This window comes from Alexandromys fortis, unplaced genomic scaffold (assembly GCF_014885135.2).
Source record: "Alexandromys fortis isolate MF-2015 unplaced genomic scaffold, M_Fortis_MF-2015_v1.1 scaffold_167, whole genome shotgun sequence".
NCBI lineage: Eukaryota > Metazoa > Chordata > Mammalia > Rodentia > Cricetidae > Alexandromys > Alexandromys fortis.
The window spans coordinates 2,489,245-2,503,655 of NW_026068050.1; the positions used below are offsets into that span (position 1 = coordinate 2,489,245).

At 44.8% G+C, this 14,411-nt stretch overlaps 1 non-coding gene across 1 annotated transcript; it reads left to right on the plus strand.

Moving 5' to 3' along the window:
* Window positions 1-10,385: 10,385 nt before the first annotated feature.
* Window positions 10,386-10,504, plus strand: LOC126486963 (5S ribosomal RNA). Its single transcript, XR_007588238.1, has one exon. It is a non-coding gene; the product is annotated as a 5S ribosomal RNA (ribosomal RNA).
* The last annotated feature ends 3,907 nt before the right edge of the window (window positions 10,505-14,411 follow it).

Consider the following 14,411-nt stretch of genomic DNA (forward strand, 5'->3'; position numbering starts at 1 on the left):
TGAGCCATCTCTCCAGCCCGGTTTGGTTTGTTTCTTAGAGACAGTCCTATAGATCCTCAAACTCTATGTAGCTGAAGCTGGGTTTGAATTCCTGATCCTCTTTTCTTGCCTCTACCTCCCAAGTGCAGGGACTACAGGCATGCACCACCACGCTAACTTGATTTTTGTTTTTTAATAGCTTTACTGAAATATAGTTTAAATATAAAAGATACTCTGTGTTGCTCAGAGATTAAGAGCATTGTTGTTCTTACAAAGGACACAGGTTCGGTTTCCAGCACCTACATGATGGCTTACAACCATCTGTAACTCCAGGTTTAGGGGATCCAGCACCCTCTTCTGGCCTCCCTGGGTACCAGGTACCAATGTGGTGTACACACCTAAATGCAGACAAAACATTCATATGTATAAAATAAATAGATCTTTAAAAATAGTCGATGTAAATGTACAGTTTTAAGTTTTTAGTAAATGTAAACTTGCATAGTGCCAGTTCAGAAAACACAGCTCTTGGGCTGGGGAGATGGCCCAGTAGGTTAGGTGCCTGTTTCAAAAGCATAAGGCAGTGGTGGCGCACGCCTTTAATCCCAGCACTCGGGAGGCAGAGGCAGGCGGATCTCTGTGAGTTCTAAGCCAGCCTGGTCTACAAGAACTAGTTCCAGGACTGGCACCAAAGCTACAGAGAAACCCTGTCTTGAAAAACCAAAAAAAAAAAAAAAAAAAAAGCATAAGGAGGGCTGGGCTGGAGAGATGGCTCAGCGGTTAAGAGCATTGCTTGCTCTTCCAAAGGTCCTGAGTTCAATTCCCAGCAACCATCTGTAATGAGGTCTGGTGCCCTCTTCTGGCCAGCAGGCATACATGCAGACAGAATATTGTATACATAATAAATAAATATTAAAAAAAAAAGCATAAGGACCTAAATTCAATACCTCACACCCACGTAAAGAGCCAGGTATGAGGGCAAGCATCTATAACCTGAGCAATGGAAAACCTGAGCTGCTTGGATTCCTACCTCCATGTGCCAACCAGTCCCTGGTTCAGTGAGAGACACCGTCTCAAAAACTAAGGTAAGAATACCTGCCTTGGGGAGCGGAGCAGAGAAAAATGTAGAACTCAATAAATATCAATTAAAAAAAGAATACCTGCCGTGAAAAACACACACACACACACACTACAGCTATTATCTTAAAGAGAATAAGAGGGTTTATTCTAGCCAGGAAACACAGACCTAGGTTACCCCAAATTCCTGTTCCAACATGATTAAAAACAGTGTGTCAGTTAAAATGAATGTTAAATGTTAATGTTAGAATGCTGAGGACAGGAACATTGAGGAAGGTAAATAGGAGCTTGCAAGCTGGGCATGGTGGTGCATGCCCTTAATCACAACACTCAGGAGGCAGAGGCAGTTGGATCTGAGTTTGAAGGCCAGCCTGGCCTACAAAATGAGTTTCAGGACAAGCTGGGCTACACAGAGAAACCCTGGCTGGAAACACAAAAGGCAACCGGGTATGAGACAGCCAAGCTCACTGGACAAAGAAGAGCTGGTCTCAGTTTCAGCAGGGTCTGACTGGCACCCACAAAGAATTCCCTGGGGCAAAAGACTAAATTGAATAAGAACAGCTTCTGCAGAAAAGAGAGCTGGCTCAGCAGTTAAGACTTAAGAGCAACTTTTGCTCTTCCAGAAGAATGAAATTCGGTTCTCTGCACTCAGCAAAGAAGGCTCGTAATCTCCTGGCATTCCAGTTCCAGGGATTTACACGCTCTTCTGGCTTCCCTGGGCACCAACATACATGTAGCATGTGCTCACAGAGACATGAGCACATAGATAAACCTTTTTTTTTTTTTTTTAAAGAAAAGCTGTATGAGAGCATCACCTACTCCAGGAAGGAGACACGACCCCACTCCCAGGCCCAGCTAAAGAGCAGGTGGTAAAGAGAAGGAAAATTGCAGGTACCTCTTGGTAACCATGCCTGCTGACAACAGACCACTCTTCTGGGAGGGAGACATCCTTGGGTCAGCAGTTCAGTGGGGGCACCAGGACATTTACCTACACATGTACATACACGGTCAACGGGCTTGCATCCTCAAGAAATGTGACATCGTTAGAATATCATTTACATTATGGGGTTGATACATCTTCCCTTTTGTTGACATCATGTGAAGAAAGACGCAAAAAGGAAGAAGACCCTGCTCATGATTTAAGATGGAGAAATTGTCATCTTACCTCATGAATATGTTATTTACCTCATAAATATTCATAGAAGTTTCTTTAAAATTCACAATGCATAACTCATTTGGGGCTCCTTGGGCAAGGGAAGTGCATTTCAATCTCTCTCTGTTTTATCTACTGAGCTGCTCCCCCAGCTTCTACTTGTGTTTACTGACCAAACTGCTGCTTTATTAAGGAAACTTCTAATCAATCTGTCTACATATCTTGACTGAATCCTTTGCTAAGAAGACAAGAATCAAGAGACACCCCCACATGTACAACAACCACCACAGCAACAGTTTTGTGAAATCTTTATAGTAGCGGAACAAGAAAAATCAGCAGACTCTTCAAAAGCATTGGACCATCAGGCTGGCAGGTTTCAACAAGGCTGGGAAATCCCTGCCAAGAGACCTCAGACGTTATCTGATGACTTTCTTAGCCTTTGGGTTAGGGACAGCTGGGAGGAAGTGCAACTAAGTGGATTTACTTAATAGTTCCGAGGAAGTTGGGTCACACACAGGGGTGGACAACAAATGCCTATGTAGGAGATAAGATAGCTAAGATTATTAGCCCCTGGACTTGCAACATTCCAGCTCTCTACAGTTAGAGCTTTTTTTTTTTCTTCTGGGAACTTAAGTTTCCAGACACGACTACAATCCAGTTTCTAACACACAGATTTGTTTCTCAGGTCCCATTTTCAGTTAGTTCCTGCTCCTCCTCTCTGTCCTTGGCAACTGTGATCAAACTGATTGATTAATTGAATGATTGATTGATTGGTTGGTTGATTGATTTTTGTGGAAGGTGGTGGGGCAGAACACCACAGAGTACCACAGCCCACGTGAGGAGGTCAGAGGACATCTGGTTGGGTCAGTTCTCTCCACTCTGTGGGTTCTGGAGCAGATTATTAAGCTTGGTAAAGAGGACTTTCACCCACTGAGCCATCTACCCTGCCCTTGGTCTATCTTTTTATCTTACATATCCCCAAACTTTTGTTTTTTAGTACTGGAAAATCTGGGCCCTCATACATGCTAGGCAAGAATGTTACCAATAAGTGCTTTTATTCCCAGCACTTGGGAGGCAGAGGCAAATCTCTGTGAGTTTGAGGCCAGCCTGGTCTACAGAGGGAGTTCCAGGACAGCCAGGGCTACACTGAGAAACCCTGTCTCAAAACCCAAAAAAGAAAACTAGAACAGCAACAAAATAGAGTGCTACCAATGAGCTGTATCATCCGTCAGCCCTCTTCATTTTTACTTTTTTTTTTAATTTAAACAAAGTCTCACTGAGTTGTTACCCATACTGCCCTAAACCTCACTCTATAGTCCCAGCAGGCCTTGTACTTTCTATCCTCCTGCCTCAACCTTCAGAGAAGCTAGAATTATAGGCCTGAGTACTAGACCTAACAAACACTGTTAACGTCACTTACACATCAGGCTCCTACCTTTGAGGTGGGTACATCTTTCTTTCCCTCGTCAAATCACTATAATGATTGACAGGATCTGGAATGACCTAGGAAACACACCACTGGGTGTGCCTGTGAGGGATTCTCTAGAGCAGGTTAACTGATGTGCAAGGCCTGTTCTAACTGCTGGACTCAAAGGAGAAAGAGAGCTGAGTACCACTGTGGGGTCCACTTGCTTCCTGACTGAGGACACAGTGTGACCAGCTGCCTCCAGCTCCTGCCTCCATGCCTTCTCAGCCCCTAGGATATAAACCTTCTTTTCTTACTTTGCTTTGGTCGGGGCTGTTTATTATAGCACAGACGCTATAACCAATAAATAAACCTTTGTTAAAAATCAACCTACGTGAATCAAACAAACAAAAACAACAATAAAAAACAACCAATGTAAAAAAAAAACTTATGTAAAACAACAACAACAAAAACCCAACCTAAAACCAACCTGTGTAAACTTGAATAAATAGATAAACCTGTGTAAACTAGAATAAATTTTATGCCCACCAAGAAAACCCTGGAAAGGTAGGTGACTCTGAGAAACCAGATCTCTCTCTCTTGCATGTGGGCTTCTGATTGAGGAATTCCGGTTAGAAGGCGGTGTCCTGCAGATAATTTATTTTTCTTTGAATGTGAAGTCCAGTTTGATGGTTATTGACTCGTGCCCGTATAGTATATAGTTTAAAGCCCTTGAGGGTAGTTTATTTGCTGATGCTTTTTGTTGTTGTTGTTGTTGTTTTTGTTTGTTTGGTTTTTCAAGACAGGGTTTCTCAGTAGCTATGGAGCCAGTCTTGGAACTTGCTCTGTAGACCAGACTGGCTTTGAACTCACCAGAGATCCTCCTGCCTCTGCCTCCCCAGTGCTGGGATTAAAGGCATGGGCCACCACTGTCCAGCTGACTGATTCATTTTAACATTCTTTATTGACTGTTTCTAAGTCTCCTCTTTGGCCCTTTCCTACTTCCTGGCTAGTCCTGGTTTCAAAAGACCTTGGCAAACCCAAACCTTAATACTCAGCCCAGAGAGGCTTCTTTGAGGAAATAAGATCTATACTCCTCTTCCCAACACAGGGCTCCTAGCTAAAAGCCAGGGGAGGTAGGTTAATTCAAACCAGCTTTCCCTGGAGTCCATTCTAGAAAGAGTTCTTACAGAAGGGTGATAAATCCAAGCAGAGAGCTGATACCATGAGGTGAAATGAATTCAGCTAAATCTGTGACCTTGTCAGAAAGCAGAGGCCATCATCACCTCCATCCCCTGTGCCCTTCCCTACAGTCAACTCCAACCTACTTCCTGCAGGCCCATTCTGAAGTGTTTTCTCACAACTCCCCATGCCTGACTGGCTTGTGCCCAGACAATGTCCTTCTACGCCTTTCTCCCAGCATTATTTGTGCTCATGAGTACAAGCTCATGTGTGTGCGTATGAGGGGTGTGTGTGCCTGTATGTTTGTGTGTGGTATATGTGTGTGTGTGTCATGTGTGTGTATGTGTGTACATGTGGAGGCCACAAAACAACCTCAGGTGTCCTTCCTCAAGCACTGTTGTCTTAGTTACTGTCTACTGTGGTGATGAAACATCATGACCAGAGCAACTTATAAAAGACAACATTAAATTGGGAGCTTGATTACAGTTTAGTCCATGATCATTATGGCAGGGAACAGGGAAGGTAGGCATGGCACTGAACAGTAGCTGAGAGCTTATATTCTAAACCAAAGATGGGAGGCGATGAGAAACCTCAAAGACCAGCCCAAGGGTCACACTTCCTCCAGTAATACCTGCTAATCCTTCCTAAATCAGCCACCAAATAGGGATCAAACCTTCAATATACGTGAGCCTATAGACACCCACCAACTGGGAATCAAACATTCAATACGCATGATCCCATAGATGCTGTTTGCATTTTAATCACCACAGCTGCTACTTTGTTTGTTCTTTTGGTTTTTGTTTGTTTGTTTTTGTTGCTTAAGGTGGATTTCCCAACAAGCCTGGAACTCACCAAATGGTCTACAAATGTTGGTCAGCAAGTTTCAAGGAGATTTGTCTTTTTCTGTGTCTTGGGTGGAGATTACAAGCATTTACCATGTCTTTTTAAAGTTTTTAAAAATATTTATTTAGTTATTATGTATACAACATTCCTTCCATGTGTGCCTGCATGTACCAGAACTCATTATAGATGATTATGAGCCACCATGTGGTTGCTGGGAATTGAACTCAGGACCTCTGGAAGAGCAGTCAGTGCTCTTAACCTCTGAGCCATCTCTCCAGCCCCCTACCATGTTTTTTTTTTTCTTTCTTTTTTTTTTTAACAGAGTCTCAGTAGGTAGACCAGGCTGGCCTTGAACTTAGAAATCCACCTGTCTCTGTTTCCCAAGAGCTAGGATTAGAGGCTGGTGTCACCATCCTAGCTTTAAAAAATGAATTTATTATTATGTGGGGTGGGGGTACACATGTGGAAGCCAGAGAACAGCTTTGTGAAGTCCTTGAGTAGAGGAATCAATCTCAGGGGACCAAATTTATACAAGATCTTTTTTTTTTTTTTTTTTTTTTTTNTTTTTTTTTTGGTTTTTCGAGACAGGGTTTCTCTGTGGTTTTGGAGCTTGTCCTGGAACTAGCTCTTGTAGACCAGGCTGCTCTCGAACTCACAGAGATCCGCCTGCCTCTGCCTCCCGAGTGCTGGGATTAAAGGCGTACGCCACCACCGCCCGGCTATACAAGATCTTTATCCTGGTTGTTGACCTATTTTTTCACTTTTATTCTTTTTCTATTTATTAATAATTTATTTACTCATTGGCCTTTAAAAAATTATTTATTTATGTGTACACATATGTCTGTGTACCATGTGCATGTCTGGTGCCCATGAAGACAAGAGAACGTGACTGGATTCCCTGGGATTGGAGTTACACAGATGTCAGCCTTCATGTCAGTGCTGAACCCAGGACCTCTGGAAGATGAGCTAGTGCTCTTAACCACTGAGCCAGCTGTCCAGCCCTCTTTCCTTCTTTCCTTCCTTCCTTCCTGCCTCCTCTCCTTCCCTCTCTCTCTTCCTGTCTCCCTCCTTCCTCCCTCCCTCCCTTCCTGCCTCTCTTCTTCCTCCTCCCTTGCTTCTGCCCTCCTTCCTCCCCATTCCTTCCTTTTCCTCCCCTCTTTCCTCCCCGCTCCTTCCTTTCTAGCGTAGGTCTGGGCTGGAGCTCAGATTTTCTGGTTAGAAGCATTTCCCCTCCCCCGGCTGTCCTCTTTAAAGCTCTGACTGGAGCCCCAATGCCTTCACAGTGTGGCTTTCCCGTCATTTCTCCTGCCATTGGTGTATTTTGCCAGCCTATTTCCTATCCTTCACTCCAGCGTCAGAGACCGGAGGTACCAGCCAAGTAGGCGCACTGGCTGACCCTTAAATGTCTCCCATGTGCCACCCTCCACACTTAGGCTCCTACCATTCTGTCCCCTTTGCCCTTGTGCCTTTTTGTCCCATTCTCGATTACTGACTTTTGAGCCACTTGTCAAAACGCAGCCCAGTTGCTGGTTTCATTGGGAAAGATCTGTACAGTGTCTCTTCTACTCAGAACACCAAATGCGTGACTCCCAGCCTGAGAAACTTTCCACTATATACCATCAAGCCCCAAGAACATCTCTATGTTCTGGAGCAGAGATTAGTGCACCGAGGCCCTTGTTGTCCAATGATTGCCCATAAGCTCTTATATCTGAATGCTTTTGTCACCAGGGAGTGGAACTCTTTGATAAGGTTAGAAGGATTAGGGTATGTGACCTTGTTGGAGGAAATATATTTCTGGGGTGGGACCTTAGGTTACTGCTCCAGGGTCATGCCTGTTGCGTGCTCCCCACCATGATGATCATGGATTAACCCTCTGAAATTGTAAGTAAGCTCCTGTAGGCCCACAGATCTACCCCTCCTTCTGGGGGTCATATTGAGGAGAGCTTGCAGTTTCTGGCCATACATCTTGCTGCAGTTTCCGGCTAAACATCCTGTTTGTTCCTGTGCTCCCTCTGCCCCCACTGGTGGTTAGCTTAGGGGTTTTGTTTACTCTTGAGCCTGGTAATTTTCCACCTGCCTGGGGGGATTTCCGTTGTGCAGCAGCTAGGTATATAAGTTTTTTTCTAAGCTTGAATAAACGGCATTCGCTATTCTCTTGTCATGAATGACCTATGTCTCTTGTGTGTTCCTTTAATCTCCAGGCCCTTGCCGGGCTCGCCACCGGTACAGTAGCGCAAACTGTACCATAGAGGGTAACATTGGCGTTACAAGCTCCAGTTAGATGCTTTCTTATGTAGGGGTTGCCTTGGTTATGGTGTCTCTTTACAGAAATAGAACAGTGACTAAGACTAAGAGTGATTCTGTCTCAAAAAACAAAGTGAAGAATGGCTGAGGAGAATACTTGACATTGACCTCTGCCCTTTATGTGGGTCCCAGGCATTGAACTGGAGTCTTTAAGCCTCTTAGCAAGTGATTTACCCACTTCACCATTCACTGGTCCCCTTTTTAGAAGAAGCAAACAAACTCCCTTCAACATTTTCCTAGTTCAACATTTTCCTACAGTGTGATGTGGTGATTTGTGCTTGCAATCCCAGTATTCAGGAGGCTGAGGTAGAAGGATGTCTATGAGTTTGCCTACAGAACAAAACTCTTGCCTCAAAAATTAATTAATTAATTAAAATGGACCTGAAAAAGATGGCTCAGCAGTTAAAAGAACCTTTTGCTCTTCTGGAGGACCAAGGTTCAGTTTCTTCCCATAGACCAGACATGATGGCCTACAACCTCCCATAGGCCAGGGAATCTGATACCCTCTTCTGACCTCTGTGGGCAGCAGGACACATGCACACATGTGAGCAAAACACTGAGACATAAAATGAAAATAATGAATCTAAAACATTTTTTTTAAAGAGAAGCTGCAGAGATGGCTCAGTGGTTAAGAGTACAGGCTGCTCTTCCAGAAGATCAGGATTTGATTCCCGCACCCACACGGCCACACTCTGTAACTTCAATTCCAGGGGAACCAATGGGTTCTTTCTGACCTCTGAAAGCACCAAGCACAGACACATACATGCATGCACCCATACACATAACAAAATAAAAATATCATCAGTGAAGCTTGAATTTTCATCTTAGAGTTTTTTGCTTGTTTGTTTGTTTGGTTGGTTGGTTAGTTGGTTTTTCAAGACAGAGTTTCTTTATAGCATTGCAGCCTGTCCTGATACTAGCTCTTGTAGACCAGGCTGGCCTCGGCCTCAAACTCACAGAGATCCACCTGCCTCTGTCTCCAGAGTGCTGGAATTAGAGGTGTGTGCAACTTCTGCCCACCCAACTCTTAGGGGTTTTATGGCTGTGATAAAAGCAAGTGACCAAAAGCAAGCTGGGAGGAAAGGGTTTATTTGACCACTTCATTGTTCATCATTAAAAGAAGTCAGGACAAGAACTCAAACAGGGCAGGAACCTGGAGGCAGGAGTTGACGCAGAGGCCATGTAGGTCTGCTACTTATTGGCTTGCTTAGCCTGCTTTCTTATAGAACTCAGGACCACCAGCCCAGCGGTGGCTCCACCTAGAGTGGTCTGTGCCCTCCTACATCAATCCCTAATTAAGAAAATGTCCTATAGGCTTTCCTGCCTACAGCCCAACCTAATGGAAGCAATTTCTCAATTGAGGCTCCTTCCTCTCAGAGAACAGTGTCAAGTTGACATAAAACTATCCACCACAATTCCCATCTCAGCTTTAGGGGAAAATCCAACAAATGTATTTGAAAAAAGACATTAAATACGGCAGAAAACAGTGGGCAAATGATCTGAACAGTCAGCTCACAGCCAAACACGTGCATAGCTTCAACCACATTCGACCTTAGTACACGTGGATCATGTAGATAATGGAAACTTTAAAACCGCTTTATTCCTAAGGGTGAACCAAGACTCTAGGGTCATACACTATGCCAGCTGATGGTGAAACTGCGACACTCAAAGTTGTGGCTGACCTTGAAGAATCGCCACGGCTTTTTGGAGGTCGGTTTAGCAATATGTCTCAGGAGCCAATAAGCATCTCACTATCTCACCCAGTTAGAGCTATTCCTGAGCATTCATCTCTTGCAAAACTTCAGAAAGAGAAACCATCAACATTACTCATTATAGGATTTTCTTTACTTTTTAATTCTTTTTTTTTTCCTGGACACAAACTGTGTTAGTTACTTGTGACAAAAACAACTTAAAAGGAAAGGTTTATTTTTGACTCTGCAATTTCAGGGTATAGTCTGTCATTATAGGAAGTCATGGTCACGGGACCTGGAGGCAGCTGGCTGCATTGTGTCCGTGGGGGTGGGGATGGGGCGGCACTTGGCTAGACGGATGACTTAGCAGTCTAGAGCACTGGCTTCTCTTCCAGAGGACTCAGGTTCTAGTCCCAGCACCCACGCAGTGGCTCACAATCTTCTGTAACTCCAGTCCCAGGAGATCTGATGCCCTCTTCTGCCCCCCTTGGGCACTGTGCACATGTGATGACTATACCCATGTGTACATACAAAATAAGAATAAATTTGTAAAATAAATAGTTTTTTTTTTTTTTTAAAAGAAGAAGCGTTCAACTAGCAGGTCTTCATTTTATGTAGTCTAAGATCCCAGTCTGGCTTACATAGCAAGTTCCAGGCCAGACAGAGCCACACAGTGAAACTGTCCAAAAAAAAAAAAGCCCAAAGCCTAAAGCATACTATTGAGAGACACAGTGTACTATGGTTGGAAAGGCACGTCTACGGCCATACCACCCTGAACGCGCCCGATCTCGTCTGATCTCGGAAGTTAAGCAGGGTCGGGCCTGGTTAGTACTTGGATGGGAGACCACCTGGGAATATCGGGTGCTGTAAGCTTTTTTTTTTAAAAAAAAAAAAAAAAGAAAAGAAAAAAAGAAAAAAAAGGAAAGGCACAGCAGTAGGTGGTACTGTGTTGTCGGGAGCAGGTCGCAGCTGACTACACCCATCAGTAGTCAAGAAACAGAAAGAGGTAGATGCCAATGACCGACCTACGCTTTCCCTCCCTCTGATCTCATCTGAGCCCCATCCACGGGACGGTGTCACTCCTATTCATGGGTGGGTCCCTCCTGGGTAGTAAGAGCAAAGATACAGAAGTGAATGACAGTCAGATGCTATCTGGGGAAGTAAAGGGCAGAGCCCAGACCCTCACATGTGTGTCATAGTAAGAGGCATGGACTCTGTCCTTGGGGGGGGGGGTAATGGGACATCACCGGACAGATCATATGTTTTACTTATAAATTCATTGTTTTGCCTAATGAATTCTGGCCAAACGATTTGCCCTGTGAGGTTTTTGGGGGATAGTTTCTCTGGGATTGCCCTATAATAAGACCTGGAAATGCAGTTCATGGGAACTGTTCAAATTGCGTGGATCTCAACTGTCTCTTGTATTTGCTTACCCTGTGGAACCCAGGCTTTGCTCTGTCTGCCAAGTCCACAGGTCAAGGGCCCAGGATGCTATGCAAACAGCAATAAAACTTAACTAAGCAGATAATGAGTCCCAGGTCTTTTATTTAAATGATTTTATTTATTCATTATATATAGCGCTCTGCCTGCATGTATGCCTACATGCCAGAAGAGGGCGCCAGTTCCCATTATAGCTGGTTACAAGCCACTATGTGGTGGCTGGGAATTGAACTCAGGAGCTCTGGAAGAATAGTCAGTGCTTTTAACCACTAATCCCTCTCTCCAGCCTAATTCTCAAGTCTTGATTCTCCCTAGAGTAGCTAAGTTTAAGACATCAAAGGTAGTGAACTGAGCCTAGCTTGGTGACACTGGTCTGAAAGGTACTGTAGGTCCACCTCAACAGTACTTGTAACCCCCTACGGCTGCAATAATTTCTTCATTCTCCAGCCTCCCACCCCACCCCTATAAAGGTTTGCAGCCAGATATGCCCCCTGGCAGACCCCTTAATTTCACTCGGGAGCTGCTGATGTACACAATAAACACAGCCTGTTGACGGTCAGACTCTTGTCTCTTTATGCCTCTGTCTCTTTACTCTACCTCAGAAATCCAACAACTGGGATTCCATTATAAGCACCCAAATCTTAAAAGAAAGCTTGAATACCTGTGTAATTCCATCATCTCCTTGGGAGGCCAAGGCAGAAGGATTGTAAGTTCAAGGTGTCATTGGGCTAGAGAGAGTTCAAAGACAGCTAACTTAGTGAGTGCTGTCTCAAAATAAAAGTTTTTTTTTTAAAGCAAGGGGTAACTGGGAACATGATTCAGTGATAGAATACTTGCTCGCCCATTTGAGAAGCCCTAGGTTCAATTCTTAGTACCACAGAAAGAAAAAAAAAAAAAAAAAACAAGGAACCAAGCAAAGCCACCGATTAAAGCAGAAGGTCTGTGGAAAGACAGAAAGAACGTAGTAATTTATTGTGTTGACCCAAATCCTTTGCTTTTGTCAAATTCACTTCATGGCTGTGTGCTGACATTTGTTTTCCTTACAAATTCATTGTGAGACTCAGACATGAAACAAGCAAACAAAGGCTGATGTTTCAAAAGTACTTACAAATTGTCAGGTGCCTCTGCAGTATCACCACCTGCTCCCACGCCCGGGGCCGGGGTCCACTCTCCTACCCTTCCACTTCACTGTCTTCCTGTGTTATAGTATTGGCAAGACTGAAATTGACTAGGAGCATGGATCCCTTAAACAGAGGTAGCTATATGATCTATTTCCTGCCCTGGACAGTACAGTCAAGAAAAGAGTCAGGGCTCAGATATACTTTTTTCTTTTGAGACTCGGGGTCTCACTATGTAGCCCAGGCTGGCATGGAATGCCTATCCTCCTAGGGAAGCTTCCTAGATGCCAGGATACTAGATGTGTACCACCATGTCCAGCAGGACCCAGATTTAAATCCATACATTAGCCTAGCGTGGTGGTGTGTGCCTGTAATTTCAACACACAGGAGACAGATGCAGGCTAGCCTGGGCTACATAGTGAGACCCTGTCTCAAAAGCAATTAGTCAATCCAGCCATCTATAGTTGTGGCCCTGTGTACCTTCTCTGAGACCATGTCTTCATCTACTACTAGGACAGTATCACCAGAGGCGACAGACTGATGGAGAGCTTACGTTCAGTTGATATAAAGTATCTGACATGGTCCTGGACACCAGGTTTGCACACAGTATTCCTTCTCCTTTTAAGTAGCATTCTGTCTTCCTCAGGGCCTGTCCTGAACATCTGGAATGGCTAGGGCGTACGGCATAAAGAATGAAATCAGAGCCTTGATTCCCCGCTTGCCAGCTGGGTGGCATTGGGCCAGTCGTTTTGCCTCTAGCTTGCAGTTTGTCATCCAGGATTTGTGTCCCTTGGCCTTCCTCACAGTGTCTCAGCTCAAAAGAGAAGGCTTCAATTAAGGCAATGGAAAGAGCAATTAACAGGGATCTTAAAAGGGAGCTGCCAACTCAGGTTGGCTTCCTGCACTTCCTGTGAGGGTTTGCTGAGGATCTGGCTTTTCTACCTAGAATGTGTGGTATTCAAATGAGCAGCATGTCAGCGTTTACACAAGAGTGTCCCAGAACAGGGTCTGAACACACAGAAGTCTGGTTTGTTCCTCGTTGTGATCTGGCTGCCCTCACTCCCCCTGACCAACAGCAGAACTTCCTTGTATTCTGTAATTGACAAGGATATTTGTGTTACTTCTGTCTGGTGCCGCAGAAGCGGTCCAGCTGCCGCCGAAGCGGTCCAGCTGCGTAAAGGTGTAAAAGGTTTTAGCTCGGGGCAAAATAAAGGTTGCTGTTCTTCCTCTTGAAAAGAAGCCTCCCTGTCTCATTCCCGGCACACCCCCCCCCCCCACTCCAGTCTCCAGTCTCGGCATGCAGGCTGCATTGGTGCATTGGTGCAGTAGTTCCTGGACACTCTATGATAGGAAAAGCATTTGTAATAATAAGTCTAGTTTGGTAAGGGCTTGTATTTCTCCAGCTCTAACATCTGAGAAAGGGACAGGCAGATGGTCTTAAAGGCACCTGTCTGCTTCCCAGATTCTGGTTCCCTGAACCTTAGAGGACAGACCCTACTTCTTTTCCACAGTTAAGGCCCTGGCTGCATGTGTCTACACCGAGTGGAAGAGGATGGTGGCCTCTGAAGACTGCTCCATAGTTTCGTGGGCTGCTTCCTAACTCCCTGCCCATCCCGAGGTTACTGATTGCAATGCTTCCAGGAACTTGGAATTCCTGCAGTGGGGCCTGTCTGTTCAGGCGACTTCTGCTGTGATCCCTGGGGGGGCTGATAGAATAAAGCCCCAGTTAGTTATGGAAAAACACACAAAGTATGAGTGCCACCTGAGGAGTCTGGACCGCTCTCCTAACAAGCTGCAGCCTGAGCGAGCACAGGTCTAGGTGTGTGTGGTCAAGCAGCCACTAGGAACTTGGCAGATACCCACAACTTCAGCCACCCAGCCTGACTAAATCAGATACTCTGGAGTACCACTTCCTTTGTGATTTAGAACTGAGAACCTAAGAAACAAGGCTCATCTTGAAGCCCCTCCCTGTCCTGAGTTCCATCTTGCTGCTTAGGGAATGTGAAAGGTTTTTGTAAACTATCTGGAGTTGCAGAACAACAGAAGGAAGTCCCCAAGCAGGGGAACAAGGGAGAAGGGTCTTTCTCTTTAGAGTTTCTTCTTCTTCTTCTTCTTCTTCTTCTTCTTCTTCTTCTTCTTCTTCTTCTTCTTCTTCTTCTTCTTCTTCTTCTTCTTCTTCTTCCCCTTCCCCTTCCCCTTCCCCTTCCCCTTCCCCTTCCCCT